The sequence below is a fragment of the Sinohyriopsis cumingii genome, unplaced genomic scaffold, assembly GCF_028554795.1.
Source record: "Sinohyriopsis cumingii isolate HCF-2022 unplaced genomic scaffold, ASM2855479v2 utg000913l, whole genome shotgun sequence".
In the NCBI taxonomy this organism is placed as follows: Eukaryota; Metazoa; Mollusca; class Bivalvia; order Unionida; family Unionidae; genus Sinohyriopsis; species Sinohyriopsis cumingii.
The window spans coordinates 865,510-880,248 of record NW_028315943.1 but is presented as its reverse complement, the minus strand read 5'-3'; the positions used below and the strand labels follow the sequence as shown (position 1 = coordinate 880,248).

General features: G+C 34.6%; 1 pseudogene; it reads left to right on the top strand.

Moving 5' to 3' along the window:
- Window positions 1-10,482, top strand: part of LOC149773021 (snake venom 5'-nucleotidase-like) — a 31,768-nt pseudogene extending 21,286 nt beyond the window's left edge.
- Window positions 10,483-14,739: the final 4,257 nt, after the last annotated feature.

Below are 14,739 nucleotides of genomic sequence, written 5' to 3'. Positions count from 1 at the left end.
GGAAAATAATATCGGATTCGAACTTGAGACATCGGGGACATACACTGATCACTCAACCAAATGAGCTAAACTAATTATGCCAATAGTCTAGGTGACTTTTTATGACCATTCTTTATGTGAAGTCACATTTTAAAATATTTTAAAACATACTTATCTTCATGATTTATAAATAAAATGACTGCATTTTGCTTAAAGATTTTTTGAGAAGAATTGAAGGACTAACTGGATGCGCACTAGGCAAAAAGATTGTATCAGGGTCTGAAAAAAAACAAAACGTATAGAATTACAAACTATAAATAATATCCTTTTCATTTTTTTGCAGTAAGTTGATAATAAATCTGTAATAGTATTTTGGGGGCATTTTCAAAGAAATTGGTGATTTGTGCAAAATTTATGAAAATATGATTTTATTCTACAATTTGTATTTGGGTTTGTAAATCCGCCATGTTTGTGACAAAATATCATAAAAATCGATATTGACCATTGAGAATGTTTGTGAGCAAAACTCAAATTTTTCAGACTTTTGATTGAACTCACATGTTCTATACTTCAAGTGGATTTGTTTTGGGAACCTAGCCAGCAGAGATAAAGAAAACGCCAATAACATAAAAACAAACAAACAAAACAACAAACAAACAACAAATATAAAAAAATAACAAAGACACCCATTCCAACGCGCAACGTATCCGCTCTTATTTTGCTGACACTGATATGTTGGTTTGTCCCATTTTACCATTTCAACAGTTTGTCCTACAACAATACCATGTTTAAGGCATGCCCTCTGGTTCTTCGTGAGATGAATGAAACGGTAAATATGTACTACCATGCTGCAGAATATGGTGACATCTAAACGGGGATTAACCTCTCTTGAAAGATGTCTTATAATGGAAAAGGGTGGCGAGAAGGGCTATATATACGATATTGTTAAATATAAAATTAACACTAATGTATGTGTGTGAGTATGCATATAAGTGAACATATGCATCTAGTCAACACTTATTTATCAAGCAGCCGTAATTTCTACACTTATATGGAACCCTGACTCTTAAAGAATTAAATAATGACTGCAATGCGAACAGTACATTCAACCATTGTTACTTATGAAACAAAATAACAAATGTACTAATTAAATTATCATACAGCTAATCTGTGATCTATCAAGCAGCCGTATTTTCTAGACTTATAAGGAGCCCTGTCTCTTAAAAATTTAAATGAACAATTGCAACGCAAAAAATACATTGAATCATTAATTGCTAAGTATAAAATAAAAATAATATATGTACTAATTTAATTGTCACACAGGTAATCTGTATACAGATGCAATGATCAGCTATCATTTAGACTACCTGCAAGCCAGTGATACATGGGCGGCTGCCTCAATCGCTTTGGTGCAATCTGGGGCAATTAGGGCCTCCATTGAACCAGGTAAAGACTTTTACTGACTTTTTCCGTGCAAATTGTACCCTCATTATACCTGGTAAAGAGTATGGTCACTTATTGGCTTACATTTAATTATAAATATACAATCAATATATCTTTTTAATGTTATTCAGCCTTTGTATTTTTAAAAAAAATTAATCTCCATTTCGATGACAAGGCAGATTGGCGAAGAATTTATCAAAGGTATACCTCTGAACATAACCATATACTAATATTTGCTGCTTGAAATGAAGCCTGCCATGATATACCTAAATCAATAATCCTGACAGGTGACTGTAAAATTATTCGTTACACCTTTGCAGCAGTAATTTTGTTTTCTATATTTTATGGAGATAATTGATGCAAGATTATACTTCTCATGTCACGTGTTTCCGTTTGTAAAATTTATAATCAATCAGTTTTGCAACAGAGAGTATTATTTAAACTTCCTTTATTTGGCACATCTCATAATTACAGGTTACTGAATTTGTTTTTCTGAAAAGTACTGCACGACCTTGAGGAGTGAAGTATTTTTCAGAAGAAACAACTTCATATTTTCCCATACAAATGCAGTAAACTTTTTTTTATTATATGCTCATTTTGTTTAACTTTCTAATGATTAATAATAAATGATTAAACAAGAAATAATTAACTGAATTTATAGATTCAGCACTACACAATAACAGTATTCATGCGCACACATTTCCGCCAAGGGACATTTTAACTTAGTCGCGCGCTCTACATCAGGTTAAAAAAGAATTGTCGTTTTGGTCTACTTAAAATCAAAATTTAGAATCATATTGTGAAAGAATGCGCAAGGATTTTGTTTCTATATTCCTCCAATTCAATTCTTCTTTTTTAATTATGAGGGGCTGGATAGTTGGTAGGGGTGAAACGATACACCTGTGCCTCGTATCGATACGATTCACGATGCACAGCCTGCTATATGATACATATCGATACACATATGTTATTGATAATCCTTCCATCTTTGGAAGGTAGGTGGTGCCATTTTATGTACGTTGACAGACTGGTAGTATTTCCAGTATGCAGAATAAAAGTAGAGATATAGTTATCATATATTTATATGCAATTCTCACCTATGAAAACTAAAATACTTTCAAAACAGACTACCTGTTAGTTGTCAGTGATTGCACCCCCACCCCCCCACCCCAAGCGTTTCAGGTCATTTAATTGTGGTTACATTTAACTCACTTTAGCCACCAGGCCCTTTGTTCTGTATGGCATGAATGCTTGGAAAACATCTTATTAACAAAGTCATGTCTCACTTAAACTTGGAAGACATTACGATGTTATCTTCAAAAGAGAAGAAAAAGTAATTTCCTCGTGCATCTTGAACTAGGGCATGGAAATGAGGATGAATACCAACAAAATCTATCACATTTTACTTCCTGCAGATGCAAAAGACTGCTGCATCCAGAGGTACTTGTATTTGGCAGTGAAGAAGGAAAGCTACTGGAACAACCAGTCCTATTCTATAATTTTGTTTTACAAAGTTTTATACAAGGTGATACACTTGAGTGGTCTGATTCTGTGCTAATTTTATTTATTCCATCATCACCTTCATTCAAGGGTTAAACATCTCCGCATAGAAAGAGAAATTCAAATTTTTTTTTCACTATGTACAATTTAAGGAGATATGCTGCAAGATGTTATCTTTAAGGGGACTTCACCCTTTGTCACCGAAAGAAGGGGAGATTATAAAAGAAGGAGGGGAAGGAGAAAATGGCCATAGTTCAATATTTACCTAACTCTTCAACATGTATCTTTCATTTTTTCTGACCTACTTGTTTAGAGCTCTATTGACATCAAAATCTGTAAAGGATTTCACTTCTACTTGTACAAGTATTAATCTGTTAATTATATCTGAGAATACTCTGTTCCTTATCTGTATATATTTCTATGCTTCCTTCTGAAGGGGCATATGCATAGCTAGATTTGTCGGCTTGAATATGTTGGGGAACTGATCTTTATGGTTGTTATGTACAATTTTTCAGAGCTCACAGATATTATCTTATGGATACATCTGCTCCAAAATAGGATTTGTCAATAACATAAACGACCTTTCTTGAATCAGTAGTTTACTATCATGCTAGAATTCTTAACTGTTCCATAATGCTGTATTAGGGTTTTTAGTCCATCAAAGCCATAGTCTGCTTGTGCAGATCGAGATATTCAAATAAATTTGTTTACTTCTTAATTTCATTTTCTTCATTCTTATTATTCAGTTTATCTTAACTCTGATATGGATATATGGTTTTCTAGCATATTATCCACAGGGCTGAATTAGTTGATAAAAAAATGAAAATTGCATTCAACTTTCAAATCATCTGTATTTTTTGAAAGGTTCATTATTCCGCCCTTTCTACAATATTCCTGAAATGAAGATTAACCTTCATGCCGTCTATTTTTGTCCATCAAACATGTACATCTGGCTCGTATCAAACACAATTTTCGGGCTCAAACTCACTCACTGGTATCTCCATTAACAATTTTCAAGCTTCAATAAACCAATATACTTCATAACTCGAAAAATTATTTGCCGAACAAAACCATGCCAGGAATCAGAAATTTTGGCTTTTCTAGGTAGCCCGTATTTTAAACACGCATTTGTAAAATTCCTTTCATGGAATGTTTATACTACGCCACAATGCATATTCCAGTGAACAATGTACCAATCAAAAACAACCATTCATGTCATGCTTGAAGAACCCAGATGTGTAAACAGTTGCCTACCCGAAAAACAGTTGTCGTGACAGGAGCGGTTAAATAAAAATTGTGTACTTCGTTACGAGTCTATGCTCTTAAAAAGAGTAACAGAAAAGAGTGAAAGACAAGAAGCTTTGTACAATTTAATAAATAATTTATTTCCCTAGGATACAAAGTGAAAATGAGAAAAACTAAGTTACGGTATTTCGAATTAAATCCCAAAATAATACAAGAATTATAAACACAAGTCCTAGTAATTTAATGTCCTGAATAAAATCCAGTAAAAGAAAAGAAAACTGAAGGCGATGACGTGTCTATTATAGCTCCTAGTGTGCTGATGTGCCTGCAGTCTTTTGCTGAATCACATAAATATAAATCCAGGTTTGTATACACTCCAAATTCCAGTGAATGTCTTTATCCAAGAATTTCATCAGAACACTTTCGTATTCCCAGAGAAAATAATCAATGGGATTCAATAATTCGATGAAATTGAATTTCCACCCAACTACACCCATCATAATACAACTTCAAAGTGTTAGATGTTAAAACACGAATGACACAATCATCACAATCACAAGATTATATAGTTCTCTACTTGACCCCATGTCAGAATTAGCATTTCCTGAAGAAGAAAAACCCATTAACTACTGGAAAATAACGTTCTAGAATGATCCTGATGTTTACAAAACAGTAACCTAGATTATCTATAATTCATTCAGGAAACTCCAAACATTTGACCCGAATAAACATATTTACCTCTTCTATTAATAATGGTCCTAATATAAAGCCCATACACATAGAGAATAATTGAGCTATGTATTATTTGTTTCCATAAAATGAAATAAAACAAGCCAATCGGGTAAAGCAGAAACGAACTCAATTTTGGACACGGTCAAGTCCAGCGAACAATGTTACATTACAATATCATGTAATGAACTATAATTTTTAAACTAACAACCCCCTCCCCCCACAAATAACCCAATTAAATTAAATATACATAAAAACTTCCCATGCACATTTTCATATGCGGGACTATCAACTAATTTGCGTTAATTCTCGTGCATCACTGTCCTCCAAGTGTGCGAATTCGTACACAGTTTGCACAATTTGCGCAATCGCATACCATGACATCATCTCTTTTTAAGTACTTTGCATATTATTGTCTTATGCACGAAGTTTCTCTGTTGCTTTGCTCGTACTTCTTGTTTGTCACGCAGGGAATAAGCTACACTAATTTCTGACTGGTAGTTATTATTTAACCTGGAACGGAACAAGCAATAACCACCAATGAGATTTCAATGTAACATATTTCACCTTGTAACACACTGGTAGTGTAGGTCTCAAATAGAGCAAAGGTTGTTATTAAATGATGAGTAAAGCACTTCATTATACATGTGGAACACTTTTGGAATGTATCTTATATGCTGAACATGCTGCTGGGTTAAGATAATTAGCGGGGGGGGGAGGGATCAGATTATGAAGCATTGTTTAATTTGGAGACTGCGAGCGAGTATTCCCAATAGTCTTTTTCGTTTTTACTTATATACATGAGGACTGCAAATGCTGTTTCAGACGAATTCTGTATTTAAAGAATACCAAGACAAACTACTAATAAGCGGTCACGACTGCTGTAGACTAAAATAACATACGCATGGTAAGTATCGTTTTGTATCAATTCTCCATCTCTTGTATCGATTCGTTACAGCAAAAGTATCGATATATCGATATGTCGACATATCGTTTCACCCCTCATAATTGGCTTAATTCAGTGGAATATGGTGAGCGGATTTCGGCTGGAAATGTAGGCTACTCAAATTTACAGTACAGCTTCTGTGTGTATAAGTTGTTGCAGGACATGTTAGTCGGATTTGAAGAACTAACTAAGAAGTATAATTCTGAGGAAATTTAAGATGCATAAATGTTAAGTATATTCATTGCCATTCTTATTACTAGCTTAAGAAAACATGCTTATGCTCTGTAACTTGCATTTCGCTTTTGCAAGGCCCCCAGGTATGACCTGTATCATGCAGTGTGTCTTATATCGTTAGCCTAACATTGTATCATATAGTTACACGAGGAAAATTGAAAAGCAACTGTTATGTTGCACTCCAATTATCCAGCGGAAAAAATACATTTCAGTGGCCTTGAATTATTGGCTCTGAGTCACTTTGTTACCTACCAAAATCTCCAGTTGAATTGTTTTTTTCTCGAATCTAGTATTTTGACAGACTTGTAAAATGGTACGTCTCTGATAGATATGCGATATTCCTTGGCCTCGATATGCTTTTCTATTTTTTTTTTATAGATCCTATAGAGCACGCGTCATAGACTTAACCATACTATGTGCGAAAAGAAATGAATATTCTCCTAAATAACTGTTTCAGGGATCATAACGGTATTTCGAGTACTGCATCTTTCGCGTTTGTAGTTGACATTACGAATATCACATTCATTCGTTTGCTTCAATGAAGGTCTTGTTTCTGACTCAGTGAACTCGTCCTCATCATTAACTTTTACTGTACTATCTTTAGGCACACGTGTCGTGCGCGTGCGCGCAATATGAAGGTGTTCAGTATCGTAAAATATTGCACGATTCTGACAAAGTAAAGTCAACGGAGACAAAAATGAGCATATAATAATGACACTAGAAACATTGATATATAAAGAATACTTATTCATAAAGGAAAACATTTGTGTCCTTTTCATGCTGCCATATAAGTATAAACCTCTGCATGAAGGATACCATCCATTCAGATGGGATTTTTGTAACCCAATCAGTGTCCTTAATACGGATGTTAGACTGTTCTCCAATTTGCAGGAAATATTACCATGGGTAATGTCTTGACGGTATTTCCTTTTGGAAATAACATCGACTTGATCCAAATACGGGGCATGCATCTGCTGAAAATGCTTGAGCATTCAGTTGCAAAATACGATCCACACAACCGGCATGGAGCTTTTCTTCAGATGTCAGGTATTCTTTTGTCTTCTTATAATACACTTACTTCTAGGGAATCCTAATTTGTCATATGACATCATCATTGTAAGTTTCAAGACCTATTTCATATTTATAAATCTGATAAACATCTTTGATGTTAAGATTTGAGATCTCTAATGTTTGTATTAGCTGTTGAATATAAACTGTTGTCTGTTTTACGCAATCTGTCATTCTCTAATCAGACCCATTCAAAGTTTAAGGTCTGTTTATTAGTATCGAAGACTGCAATACATTTTTCCTTGATTAAGTACCCCTGAACATATTTGCTATTGTCTTTGATGAGGCCACTTTCGACATTTAGTAAATGAAATGCGTGACAGTATTTCGGTGTTGAATATCAAAGAAAATGTTTTTAAACAAACTTGTGCACATGTCATCTTAGTGAAGAATTTCATTCATACACATTTTTAACCATATATTAATTTATATACGAGATCACATTCGTTGTTGAAGGAATATAAATATCATCCAAAACCTCTATGTCAAGAAGTCTAGATTTAATAGAAGGGAGTCAGAGTTTGATATTTTGATTCAAACCGTTTCATTTTTATCCAGGCATTTCACCGGAATGATTACAATTCAAAACAATACCTCTAGTTTCTGAGATGTGTATGGGCTAATCCTTCTTGGAAGCAACTGTAAATGGTGTTAAATATTGTTAAAAGTATGCCATTCTTTCCAGGTCTAAAGGTTACTTACAATCTTGGATTTCCTAAAGGTCAGAGAGTGGTGTCTGTAGAGGTGAGGTGTCATGTCTGTAAAGTGCCAACGTACAGTCTTCTGGATGACAACACAGTGTACAACGTACTTCTGACCGATTTCATGATCAACGGTGGCGACGGATACACTATAATTAAGGAGAGAATGATTCAACATATCCCTCTAAGTGAGTCGTGTTTTTTGTCTCTGATGCACTAGGAGATAAAAGAACGTAAGGGTATCACACCACATCAGAGGTGTGGGGATATATATGTACAAATACATATTCCCACTTTTGGTAAGCGCATTAAAAAGATCAATCCTCGTGTAATAAAGGAATAACTCCTTTCAAAATTTGCTAATTGGTACATGTAAATAAATAGACTTTGAGACTTATTTGGTTGTCAGTCCTACTAGGTTTATGAACCAGATAGAAAATATGATCATTATCATAAGGACAGTAAATATATCAATACTAAGTCTTATTGTTTCAAGTGTCCCAGTGATTTAGTCAGCACAATGTGCTATAGTTTCAAGTGTCCACTTGATTTGGTAAGCAGCAATGTTTTAATTTAAAGTGTTCCATTGACGTGATCAGCCCCAGGTACTATACTTTCAAGTGTCCCATTGATGTTGTCAAACTAAGCGTTATAGTTCTAGTTTCATATTGATGTGGTCAAATTAAGTATTAAGTTTTAAGTGTCAATATGATTTGGTCAGATTTAACTGTTACAACATCAAATGTCCCACTGATGTGGTCTAGACTAAATGTTTTACTTTCAATCTTCCATTGATGTATCCGACCCTAAGTGTTATAGGTTGAAGTGTTCCATATGTGTGGTCAACCCTAGGTGTTATAGGTTGAAGTGTTCCATATGTGTGGTCAACCCTAAGTGTTATAGGTTGAAGTGTTCCATATATGTGGTCAACCCTAAGTGTTATTGAAGTGTACCATATGTGTGGTGGCCCCTAGGTGTTATAGGTTGAAGTGTTCCATATGTGTGGTCAACCCTAAGTGTTATAGGTTGAAGTGTTCCATATGTGTGGTCAACCCTAAGTGTTATTGAAGTGTACCATATGTGTGGTCAACCCTAAGTGTTATAGGTTGAAGTGTTCCATATGTGTATCAAACCCTAAGTGTTATAGGTTGAAGTGTTCCATATGTGTGGTCAACCCTAAGTGTTATAGGTTGAAGTGTTCCATATGTGTGGTCAACCCTAAGTGTTATAGGTTGAAGTGTTCCATATGTGTGGTCAACCCTAAGTGTTATAGGTTGAAGTGTTCCATATGTGTGGTCAACCCTAAGTGTTATTGAAGTGTACCATATGTGTGGTCACCCCTAAGTGTTATAGGTTGAAGTGTTCCATATGTGTGGTCAACCCTAGGTGTTATAGGTTGAAGTGTTCCATATGTGTGGTCAACCCTAAGTGTTATTGAAGTGTACCATATGTGTGGTCAACCCTAAGTGTTATAGGTTGAAGTGTTCCATATGTGTATCAAACCCTAAGTGTTATAGGTTGAAGTGTTCCATATGTGTGGTCACCCCTAAGTGTTATAGTCTCAGCTATCGCTTTGATTTAGTCAGCCCTGTGAGTTACAGTTTGTTTTCAGTCATAAGTGTCATTGTTTCAACTATATCATTTATGTGGCCCGCCCAAAGTGTTATTGTTTCAAGTGCCCCTTTGATGGGGACAGCCCAAACTGTCCCATTGATGTTACAAACTCTAAGTGTTATAGTTTCATCTGCCCCTGTGATGTGTTCAACCCTAAGTGCTATTGGTTCAACTGTACCTTTCTGTCAGCCCTAAGTGTTATAGTTCAAGTGTCCCTTTGGTATGGTGAATCTAAGTTTTACAGTTCCATCTGCCCCTTTGATGTGGTCAGCCCGGCGTGTTATGTTTTTATTTTTCTCTCTGATGTAGTCATTCCTAAGCATCATAGTTTCAACTGTCCGTTTTAATGTGGTCAACCCTATGTATTATAGTTTCGTTCATTTGATATGGTCATTCCTAAGAGTAATAGTTCCAACTGTCCCAGTGATGTTGTCAACCCTAGGTAATATGTTTCCAAGAGTCCCTTTGATGTGGTCAACCTTAAATGTTATAGTTTCAACTGTTCCTTTTGATGTGGTAATCCATAAGTGTTATGTCTTAAAGTATCACTTTGATGTTTCAGCCCTTCTTATCATAGTTTCAGCTGTCCATTGGATGTGGTCATCCCTAAATGTCGTAGTTTGGACTGTCCAGCTGTTGTGGTCAGCCATAAATGTTATAATTTCAGCTGTTCATTTTGAGTGGTCAGCCTTAAGTGTTATAGTTTCAACGGTCCCTTTGATGTGGCCACCTCTAAGTGTTACATTTGTAACTGTCTTTTCGATGTGGTCAGCTCTAAGTGTCATAGTTTCAACTATTTCTTCGAGAAAATGTTCATACTCTGTTTGATGTCATGTCTTCTTAATTTTCATATTCGTTCGTCGCATTTTTTCAGATTCTCTGGACATTGATGTGATCTTGCAGTACCTGAGACATTCTAGGTCCGTTTTCCCATCCAACGAGGGAAGGATAAAGTTTGTCACCAGTACATAGACTTCAGACTCGAATCAATATCAACTCTCCGTAGCTATCAACTCTCCGTAGCTATATGTCAAATATTTTTATTTATGTATTATTACCTAACGACAACACTCATAAACAAATTTCAAACGTTGTACTGTAATGGAATCTGTAACGTATTCATTTTTATTATTTCTTCGTAACTGAATAATAATCAATGTGTCCAAAAGATGAAAGGTTTTCGGGGGATGGAGTAATAGAATATATATGAAATTATGTTGATCCGAACAATGAAAGAAAATATTCACTCATTTATTGAAAAGTTGGCTGTAGAACTAAGACATCACTGCACACAGGAATGGTAGGATTATTTATATAATTATGTCAATGAATACTTTGTTTAAAAATGTATGGAAATCAGTAAGCCAGAGTAGACCATGTGGAGGGAAGAAGAAACCTGATTAAATAAAATTTAGGCTTGAGGGATAAGGAAAAGGTAAACATGGAGATCAGAAACAGGATCAGTACACACGTTCTAGACTAATACGCCCTTTCTAAAATAGTTGTAATCTAGCTTTGAATTAGTTTTTTTCAAGATTATATTATCTTGTTGAAAATATACTAACATAAGTAGTACAAACCGGGGATGGGGTTTGGATACCACGTATAGATATGTTATGATATGCGTTTGTTTTATCATACTCATAAGTTAGGAAATGTCTTTGCCCATGTTCAGAGAGAGAGAGAGAGAGGGGGGGAGAGAAAAGGAATTCAGACTCTCTAACAAGGGTGTCACCAATAACCGTGAAGATACGACTACATCTTTGGGGAATGAGGTACGGAATCGCTGTAAGGAAAAGACAGCTGTTCTGACTGGCGCAACTCATGCTTTATATATATATATATATATATATATATATATATATATATATATATATATATATATATATATATATATATAATGCTAAATTCTAAAGATACATATATAAAGCCTTATATTTAAAATACAAGAAATACATATAAACTTACACTTTCCCATCGTGCTTACCTACTTCTAAACTATTAATATAAATTAATGAAAAATTACGTTTAATACAATTTAGAATAAATTTCAATCGTAATACTTTTACTTAAAGTTCTCTCCTAATAGATAGATATACAAGCCTTTAAACGTTCAGACTAGGGTGGAGGTTGGGTCACATCATAGGCCTGATAGTGTCCTCATTGCTGGGGATATGGAGGTTTCCATATAGATAAACCAAATAAATGAATGGAACATTAAATGACCATGCATTGGTTAACCATCTATTTACCATGTTAAACATGATCTTATTTAGACTATCGTGCAATGATACCCAAAGTGAATTGCAGATTAAATGTACTATATAAGCTAAAGTTATTCAAACAGAATTTCCTTTTGTTTTACTAACGACACTTTACATATGCATATGAAACAGGGAACATAAATATATAGGACAGATTTCCGGTGAGGATCTCTTGTTCACTTTTAGTATGAGAATATATGCGGCATGAAGTCAGTTTGTGCAAACTAAGGGCATTTAAAAACATTATTTCAAATTGGTTAATAGCAAGTAATGTACACAGTGCATCACCATACAGGGAAATTGCTGAGGTAGGACACAAAGGATACTCTACTTGAGACACATAAACTATTTTACTTTTGTCATAGAGGCGGTTCTAATTTTCTCGTGTTGCTTGACATAAGAGACAATAAAACTTTCACACTCTAGATCAAAAATAATGTCTTTTGCAAAGCTAATTCTACGAACAATAAATCTGTATTCAAATTAATTGCGTAATTCAACTCAAGCTTATTTTATCCTACTTCTAGACTTTCTTTGTGTGCAGAAGATATTCATTGTGTACATAAGATATTCATTGTGTACATAATATATTCGTTGTGTACATACGATATTCATTGTGTACATAAGATATTCATTGTGTACATAAGATATTCGTTGTGTACAGAAGATATTTGTTGTGTACAGAAGATATTAGTTGTGTACTATAAGGATTGCTTTGACTTAGGCTACACAAATACAGTTGAAGGTTGATTTGAAGAAGTGGATAATGATGTGATATATTGTGAACATTGTCTAAAATTTGACAAAGCAAAATTATAGTAATGTTGGAATGCATATACCTTATTATAACAAGTTCAGATCGATTTGGGATGGGGAGGAGAAGGAATAAAATATCTCCCTTTATCTCCAGTTCATGTGGCTGTGTAATAATCAGTATTTGTGTACTTGGGGGCTAGTTAACCTGATCGTATGCGTACAGGTATCGAATAACAAGGCCATGTGAAACAACAAATTGGGCTAGTAACAGTAGAACAAGAACAGTTGTGGTGGTAATGTGTGCGTAGTTTCTTCAGCTAGCAACCAAAAGAAGAACATTAACAAGGATCAGTTTCAAGAATGATGAAGATCAGCATGGTAGTTGTGGTTGTAGTAGCAGTAGGAGAGTGGTGGTGGGGTTGACAGACGACAGGCAAGTAGTGGCAGTAGTATGACAGACGGGACAAAATTCAGCAGAACCTTTATATTAACATGCTCCTCATAAGCACACGGCTCACAGATGATCAGAAGATTCAAGCAAAACAAATACTTTAGACCGCTTTAGTGGCCTAGTGGTTAGAGCGTCTGCCTTGGATGCGAGAGACTGTTAGGACTGGTCGGCTTGGTGTCAGGATAATGTGACTGGGTGGGACATCATGTTAGATGTCTGCGACATGATGCCCCAGTGCTAAACATCACTGTAAACTGCCACACTTTACACATCGTAGCGATATGACTGGAAAATTGTTAAAGCTATGGTAAAAATCCGAAACACACACACTTACAGTTTCAAACAAAACATGTTTAAAGATGTTTATATATATATATATATATATATATATATATATATATATATATATATATATATATATATATATATATATATATATACTAATGTCATTTGAATTTAATGAACAATTAATAAATGGGCTATTGACTACTTATATTAACGTTTTGCAAAGAAAGCTGAAAAGAAATGGCCTTCTGTGCCTGATATAATAAAAAGTTATGTGCTAGGTAGTAATTGTAAAGTGCAGTATGGTAACGCTTTAGTGCTTCGATGATATGAAATATTTAATCTAACTTTGCCCATCATATTTGAACCGAATGGAAATGTGCTTACGTGATTGTGCGTTAAAAATCAAGTCACGCAGACACACTCACAGTAAGAAAAATGCAAACAAGCTAGCCTTGAAAACAGACAATATTACCTCTAAATCAGAATCACATAAAAACATATTTAATTACCTGATATTATATAAGGATATGGGCTTGGTTGTAGTTCGAAACTTGTAAAGAGCACTAACGACAGTTTGCTTTGATGATATAAAAAATTTAACCTAATTGTACCTGTCTTATGTACACCGAACAGAAATGTTGTGCTTTCGTGATTTTCACAAGGAGAGTCTGAATATGTAGCAAGCCAGCATATGTATCCATGACTACAAACGAGATTACCTGTAAATCAGAATTATAAACCTATTTAATTACCTGAAAGAAGTCTTCTTTCTATAGATATTGAATTACAGATATATTTTAAAAGATGTTAGTAAAGATATTACAAACAAATATAAAATGTTCAGCCCAGTTGTCAAGGCTGCACGTGCCGCTCATCAGTCCTTCCAGGTTCTTTCCTAGTGTCCCTAGATCTAATATGCATGCACCAACAGTTTGATTCGATGTACGTGGTGACAATGTCGGTAAATTTTACGCCCGGAACATTCAAATTATTTTATCTTTTCAATACAAACTATTTTGCATTATGCCCTTTACGAAAATGTAATTAATAGACAATTTATGTATTTTTGGGACTTATTTAACGCCTTCTTGTATTCTATCGTGCGTTCTATGTCAAAGTTCTTAAAACATTTCTAAGTAGTTCCTTGCAGACCCATGTGGAAGTGTACATGACACATTGCGATAGATGAAGCAACTAATTGTTGATGTTTATTGCGAATTAGTTTTAGCCATTCGCAAGGAACAAAATAATCATATTGACAATAGCTGCTCTAGCTGCTTTCTTAACTTAATGTTATTGAGAATGCATAACATGAGTATACTTAGATATGTGCAAAGGACCAGAATTAACAAATGAATTGACTATTGGTAGGGACGCAATAGTATTTGTAGATTCTAAAGAGTTAACACATTGCTGAGGTGACTTTTATATTTGGTGAAACTTGATTTTGGCCTGAATATCCAACAGCAACATATATATTTTTTCTTTTCTCATTGTTTAAGACATATTTTACCTTTTTAG